General features: G+C 48.4%; 1 long non-coding RNA gene across 1 annotated transcript; it reads right to left on the bottom strand.

Annotated features, from left to right (window-relative positions):
- Positions 1-750: 750 nt before the first annotated feature.
- Positions 751-6,476, bottom strand: LOC143434177 (uncharacterized). Its single transcript, XR_013103511.1, has 3 exons — positions 6,146-6,476; positions 1,801-1,882; positions 751-1,270 (listed from the first exon to the last, which is right to left on the bottom strand). It is a non-coding gene; the product is annotated as an uncharacterized LOC143434177 (long non-coding RNA).
- Between the last annotated feature and the right edge of the window lie 638 nt (positions 6,477-7,114).

Here is a 7,114-nt window from a genome sequence, read left to right as displayed (position 1 = left end):
CTTCAGCCTTTACACCTTATTTTTCTAGTCTTTGTGTGGTAGTGCATGTCCGTATTCTCAGCACTTGGAGAGGAAGCTGAGCAGGAACATTGCCATGTGTTGAAGGCCAGCTTGGACTACATAGCAAGTTCCAACCCGGCCTGGGTTACAGAGTCTGACTCAGCCAACCTACTGAGCCGCCATCATCATCATCATCATCATCATCATCATCATCATCATTAATTCAGCTTGCTCAAAGGTCCCTTTTCCCCAAAAGTTCTACAGCACATGTCTTAATCGTTTATTTATCTGACATCAATGTTTTGTTGGCAAGACACCGGAGGCTGGCTCCCTGTGTATGCAGATATCTTCATAAGCCTGTAGCTCTCTGGGATATCTTCATGAGCCTGTAGCTCTCTGGAATATCTTCATGAGCCTGTAGCTCTCTGGGATATCTTCATGAACCTGTAGCTCTCTGGGATATCTTCATGAGCCTGTAGCTCTCTGGGATATCTTCATGAACCTGTAGCTCTCTGGGATATCTTCATGAGCCTGTAGCTCTCTGGGATATCTTCATGAGCCTGTAGCTCTCTGGGATATCTTCATGAGCCTGTAGCTCTCTGGGATATCTTCATGAGCCTGTAGCTCTCTGGGATATCTTCATGAGCCTGTAGCTCTCTGGGATATCTTCATGAGCCTGTAGCTCTCTGGGATATCTTCATGAGCCTGTAGCTCTCTGGGATATCTTCATGAGCCTGTAGCTCTCTGGGATATCTTCATGAACCTGTAGCTCTCTGGGATATCTTCATGAGCCTGTAGCTCTCTGGGATATCTTCATGAACCTGTAGCTCTCTGGGATATCTTCATGAGCCTGTAGCTCTCTGGGATATCTTCATTAACCTGTAGCTCTCTGGGATATCTTCATGAGCCTGTAGCTCTTTGGGACTTCACATCTTTTTTTGTGTACATTTGGGTTAGTGCCTTTAATGAATATCTGTTGTTTTTGTCTGCCCGGCCTTTCCCCCTTCTCTTTTTGGTGAATGGTCTCTTTTCCCTCCTTGCATTAGTTTGGGTGGGCCTGACCCTCCCCGATTTCCCACTGGCTCAGTTTGGGATCTATCTAGCTCAAATGATAGCATTTTATTATTCTCCTGACCAAAGGCTTGGTTCAGAGATAAACATGTGATCTGTCAGCTGAAGGAGCATCGCCCTCGGAACTTCAGCTAGACGCATCTGGAAATAAGCAGTCCCTTGGTGATATCCATCCTTGTCACTGCTTGGAGACAGCCTGCTGAGGAGGAGGAAGAGTACAAGACAACTACATCAGAGTTTCCCGACTGAGAAAGCAAATAAATGACCTTTTACGCTGAAGCTGGGTTGACTGGGTATCAGTCATTTGCTGTCAAGAGCCTAGTTCTGTGTTGTGTGTTGGATATGTGTGTATGTGTGGTATGTGTTGCTGTGCACATGTGTCTTATACACATGTGACAGGTATAGGAAGGCAGTGTTTATGAGTCTGAGATGGTGGGTGGCAGGGAGGGCTGAAAGGATGGCACATGCACTTATGATCATACAAATTATGGGAATGGGAGCATGCCAGAGGGTTGTGCTCCTTGGAATGTGCACGGGGCCACATGTATGGGAGAGAACAGAACACATGTGTATGTGTGTGAGTGCATATGTGTGCTGTACACATGGTGAAGGGTAGGGTGGGGCTTTGAGGACAAGTTGAGATTGTGTCTCATGGGAGTGGATGTGTGAGTTGCTCTTCTGGGAGAGAACCTGAGGTCTGCCCAGCTCTGCATTCAAATGTATACATACCTCCAAAAGCACCTGCCCAGCTGGCAGGATGGCTCAACCGGAAAAGCCATGAGTTGCACAAGCCTGGTGACCTCAGTCTCATCTCCAGAAGACACATGAAAGTGAAAAGAGAGAAGAGACTCCATAGTTTCCCCTAACTGACCATGTTCAACCATTCACACACAAGCCTCAGCTTGACCTCACAGTCCCTCTGTCTCTCACACACACTCACACAGACACACACTCACACAGACACACACTCACATATACTCACACCCATACACATATTCACACATCCATTCACATACACTCACACACACTCACATATTCACATACCCATTCATACACAACTCATACTCACATACTCACACACACACTCACACTCATACACTCTTACATATACTCATACACACATTCACACATACACACACTCACATACACACACTCCTAACACTCATACATAACTCATACACACTCATATGCACACACATTCACACATTCACACACACATTCACATACTAACACCCATACATATATTCACACATTTACACACTCAGGCTCACACACAGTCATACACACTCACATACATGTACACATTCTCACACACACACATACACATGCACACTCTCACACACATACACACTCACATATCCTCACACAGACACACATATTCATACTCACACATACTCAAACACACTCACATACACTCACACACACAGTCACACACATACACACAATACACACTCACATACACTCCTCACATACTCACATACACTCTCTCTCTTTCACACACACACACACACACACACACACACACACACACACACACACACACCCCTAAAACTACTAATAATTAAACATATAGCCTGTCTATTATCAGATCTGCCCAACTAAAATCATCAGTGCTTTCCAATGACCAAAGCCAAATCCCGTAGATATTCGAATGCTACAGAGACTCATAAAACTTCTGTTGATGTTGGTGAGGCTGGACCGATCAGAGGTGGTTTAGACACACCCCTGAGAATCAGAGGAGGAAGCTGACAGGTGAGAGAGGCTGGAGCACAAAAAGAGTTTCACAGAACAGAGGCATTGCTCCCTCATGTAGATGGGGACTGTGGGCAGGGCTGGCCTTGGGGCACTCCCTTCTGAGGAACCCCCAGCCCTTCCTCTCCAAGGCTGTGGTTGCTTTTATGGCTGGTAATCTAAAGCTCCTGTGATATCCGGGTGTCTGTGGCCTCCAGGTCTGATCTGTTTCCAAGGCAGCCCTGACTGTGGCTGTTTCTTTGCTGTCTATGTCTCACTACATCAATCAGAGAGATCTTCCTAAGCCAGAACCTTCTGGCAGGGCTGTGCATAGTGGGCTCTGACCAGGGACACAATGGCCATCCAGCCCTCTGTGTATCCAAAGCCCCTGTCTTCTTACCCCTACTCTCAAAATCCTCTGTTCTTCATCCTGCCATTCACAAGCGGCCATTTTACACGACATGACTGTGGGGGAAGATTGATGATGGCCTCGGTCATGGTGGGCTGAGACACTGAGGCTAACACACCTCCCAGAGGCCACCCTGCTGTTGTCTTTTCAGGGCTTTGGTCTCTGAGGCTTTTCCTTATGTCACTGATCCTACGTACCCAGAAAACAGAAAAGGGACACTTCTCTTCATCTGGGGGGGCAGGTCAGTGGCTCAGAGAGATCAATACAGTCCAGGCTGACCCTGAACTTGCTATGTTGCTGAAGACGAGTATGAACATCTGTTCCTCTTGTACCTTCCTCCTGAGACATAGGATTACAGGTGTGCACCACCATGCTTAGTTTTTGTGGTATTGTGGGTGAAAGTTCTGTACATGCTGGGAAGGCACTCTGTCAACTGAATAGCCCTGAGCCTGAGAGTCTCTTTCTGGGGTAGCCTAGAACACCCAGAACCAGAAGCATCGGCAACTGACTTGTTAGCTTCCTGGGGTACCCTGGTAAGCCATGGGAAAGCTAGGCATTCAGAGATTATTAGACAGGCCCCACAAAGCACAGGCTATTAAGAGGTGGTGACTGGAAGATTTTTTTTTTCCCAACTTCAAAAGATTCCCTTTAAAGGTGGGCTCTAGAATGTTCTGAGGGACTGGGGAAGGTAGGAGAGGGACAAATGAAAACTTGGAAGTTTTCATGGTAGACCAGGTGGGCTTCCGGCAGCAGTGGTGTGAAGAAGGAGGCTTGGCCTTCTCACTTGACCCTGGGTCTTCCAGCTTTCTTGGGGCTGATAACACTGTTCTTCCCAACAGCTATGCCTGGTCACAGTCTGTTCTTCTCAGACCCTGCCCTGCTGGATGCCAGTGTCATGGCTGCTGAACCTGTTCTTCATCACCCGATGGGAAGCGTGCCCCGGCTCTGAGCAGGGAGACAGAGCCACGAGGCTGTTGACTTGGGTATGATTCTTTACGTTTATTTGTTTGTGTATGTCTGCGTGGGTGCATGTGTGCAATACCGAGTTATGCCTGTGAAGGTCAGAGGACCAATTTATGGGAGTCCTTGTTCTGCCTGTTTTATACCATTCTTATGAGAAGTGATATTTACAGTATTGTAAGGCATTTATAATATTTATACGGCATCTTCTGCTGCCATGTGTACTAGAATGAACAACTCCCTGACTTGGAAGCTTGCATCTCTTCGGGATAGTCAGTCCATTTCCCATTCTGAGTTGTTTGTTTGTTTTGTTTTTTTGAGACAGGGTTTCTCTGTATAAGCACTGGCTGTCCTGAAACTCACTCTGTAGACCAGGCTGGCCTTGAACTCAGAAATCCCCCTGCCTCTGCCTCCCAAGTGCTGGGATTAAAGGTGTGTGCCACCACTGCCTGGCTCCATTCTGAGGTTTTAATTATCAGAGCCATGACTTACGATGAAGAAAAGAAAAAAATCAATTACTTGAGCCTGGTGGTACCTGTCTGCAGTCCCTTGCATCTGTCTGGCAGGCTGAGGAAGGTGATAAGATGAAGTGACCTGGACTGCATAGTGAGCCCAGCCAGCATGGGCAACCTAGATGGTCTCAAAACACTGGAGAATGCAGAGAAGGCTGGGGACATAGTTCTGTGGTGGATCACTTGAAGCCTTCCTTTGTTAGGCACAGACAATGAACAATTTTGCCTGGAGGCACACAGCACAGAACCAACAATCAACTTAATTACTCTTTCCAAGGCTTACCAGATGGCTGTCCACACCACCTGTGGCTTCCTTTTTAAACTGTTTGCTGCATACCCCCAGCTGTTTATGTGCTGCTCTCAATATTTAAAATTGCTCCGCAGTTCAAAGTGATTTTGGTGCTTTTAGGACATCACCCTCATGCAGGATCAGCCTTTCCTTTGCCTCCTATTCCTAGCCCAGGGTCTGGTGTACAAACTCCAGAGCTCCTTGTGCTTCCGTGCCCCACCCTTCCTGCTCTGAGACAGGGTCTCTTGTTTTCAGGTTGACCCTAAACTCAAAATGTAGCTGAGGAGGACCTTGAACTTCTGTTCCTTCTGCCCCAACCTCCCAAGTGCCAGAATTATAGGCGTGGACCACCACACCCAGTTTATGTGGTACTGGCACCAAACCCAAGTTTTGTGGCGTGCTAGGCAAACAATTGAGCTATGTCCTTAGCCACTAATCTTTTTTCCCCCCTAATGATTATATTTTAAAAATTACTTTTATTTACTTGTGTATATTTGTGCAGTGGGAGGAGAGGGCTTAGTCTTAACATAGGAGACCTCCTTCCCCTCTTGGCTCTTCAGGAAAGACCTATTGGAAGAGAGCTGTCTGTGCAGGGCACCCTCATCTTGTCACAAGCATGTATGCCTTTTTTGTTGAGCAGGCTTTTGTGACCACAGTGGCCAGAGACAGCCTTACAAGGAGTTATACCTGTGGCTGTCCTAGTTTGGTTCCTTCTCCTCTGACCACTTGTCCCTAGTCCCTGAGGCCTTTTCCTTCTGCCTCTACCCTGGGGAAGTTCCAGGCAGAAGCTGTTGGACAGAGCAGCTCTGGATTCTGTGGTGGAGCAGGGGCCATATTGGGAGGGGCTGGTTGAGGGTCTCTGGACAAAAACAGAGAGTTGACAAAGGATAAGCAAATGCTTCTGGCCCGGGTTGAGCTTTGGGCTGCTGCTCTGACCTGTGGCCTGCACAGCATAGGGGTCTCAGCTTTATTGACCCCCTTACCCACACCTTAAGGACCCACTCCTGGGACCAAGGAACTAGGCAGCTAAGGGTGGAGGAAGCCAAGCTTTCAGGAAGGGTGCTGGCTGACTAGCTTTTCCTTCTGAGTATTCTCCCTTCAGGTCCCTCCAAAAATGGTGTGGGGGAAGGGAAGAAACGGAGAGTTGGCCATCACTCCCCAGGGCTGCCATACCTGTCTGACCAGCTGCTCCCTTTCTCCTTCCGCTTTCTCCTCTCACTGGCTTGGGGCACCAGCCAAGGTTCCCTCCCTTTGGTTTGCAGGAGAAAGTCTCTGGTCTTGCTGGGTGTGGACCTGTGTGAGAGAGGGGGTGGTAAACACACACCCAAGTCGATTTTCACCTTAAAATGGAGTGTTGATTCAGAGGATGTGAGAGGGCCTGGTGTAAATAGGATTTCTCTTTTCCTAGGAAGCTGGAAGCCCAAGGCTGTGGGCTGTGGGCCGGGCTCCTGGCAAAGGACAGGCAAGGAAGGAAACCGGTCACTGTGTGCCCTTTGGGATTTCTAGATTGGTCTTTCTGGAAGTGACCTCAGAGATTCAAACACACACACACACACACACACACACACACACACACACACAGGCGCGCGCGCGCATACAGAGAGAGAGAGAGAGAGAGAGAGAGAGAGAGAGAGGCGCTGTGAAGGGAACTTGCCTATGTGTCTCTAGGGTCTGTGTCCCTTTTGGTAGGAACCTATAGGTGCCCATCCTGGGTCTCTGTCTCTTTGCCTATATGTGCCCATTCCTCTGGAGTCCTGGGTGTTTCTCCTGGAGAAGGGGAGGAATCCATAGTCCTCTTAGTAGGTGCTTACTTTTTCCCCTGGCTGTGGGGTGGTGTCTGCTAGCTGCCCTGTCCCCCAGGGGATTTGGATATCTGTCATCTTTTGGTTTCCTTAATTGAGATGCATCCAATCCCCACATCACTCCCTGAAGTACCTTCCAGAGAGCCCAGCCCATCAGGTAATTTAATTGCAGGTGAAATCTTTGCCTTGGGGACCCAAACCTCTTGCCTTCTACAGACAGCATGCCACAGCCTGCCCCTCCCAGACCTGGAGGGCCTTGCTCAGCTCCCCTGTCTCTAACCTCCCACAGGTGCAGGCTGTGCCCCAGCTTGCTCTCCTGACTCACTCTGATAATGGGATA

Source organism: Arvicanthis niloticus, chromosome 13, assembly GCF_011762505.2.
Source record: "Arvicanthis niloticus isolate mArvNil1 chromosome 13, mArvNil1.pat.X, whole genome shotgun sequence".
Classification (NCBI taxonomy): domain Eukaryota; kingdom Metazoa; phylum Chordata; class Mammalia; order Rodentia; family Muridae; genus Arvicanthis; species Arvicanthis niloticus.
This window is presented reverse-complemented; position numbering and strand designations above follow the sequence as displayed.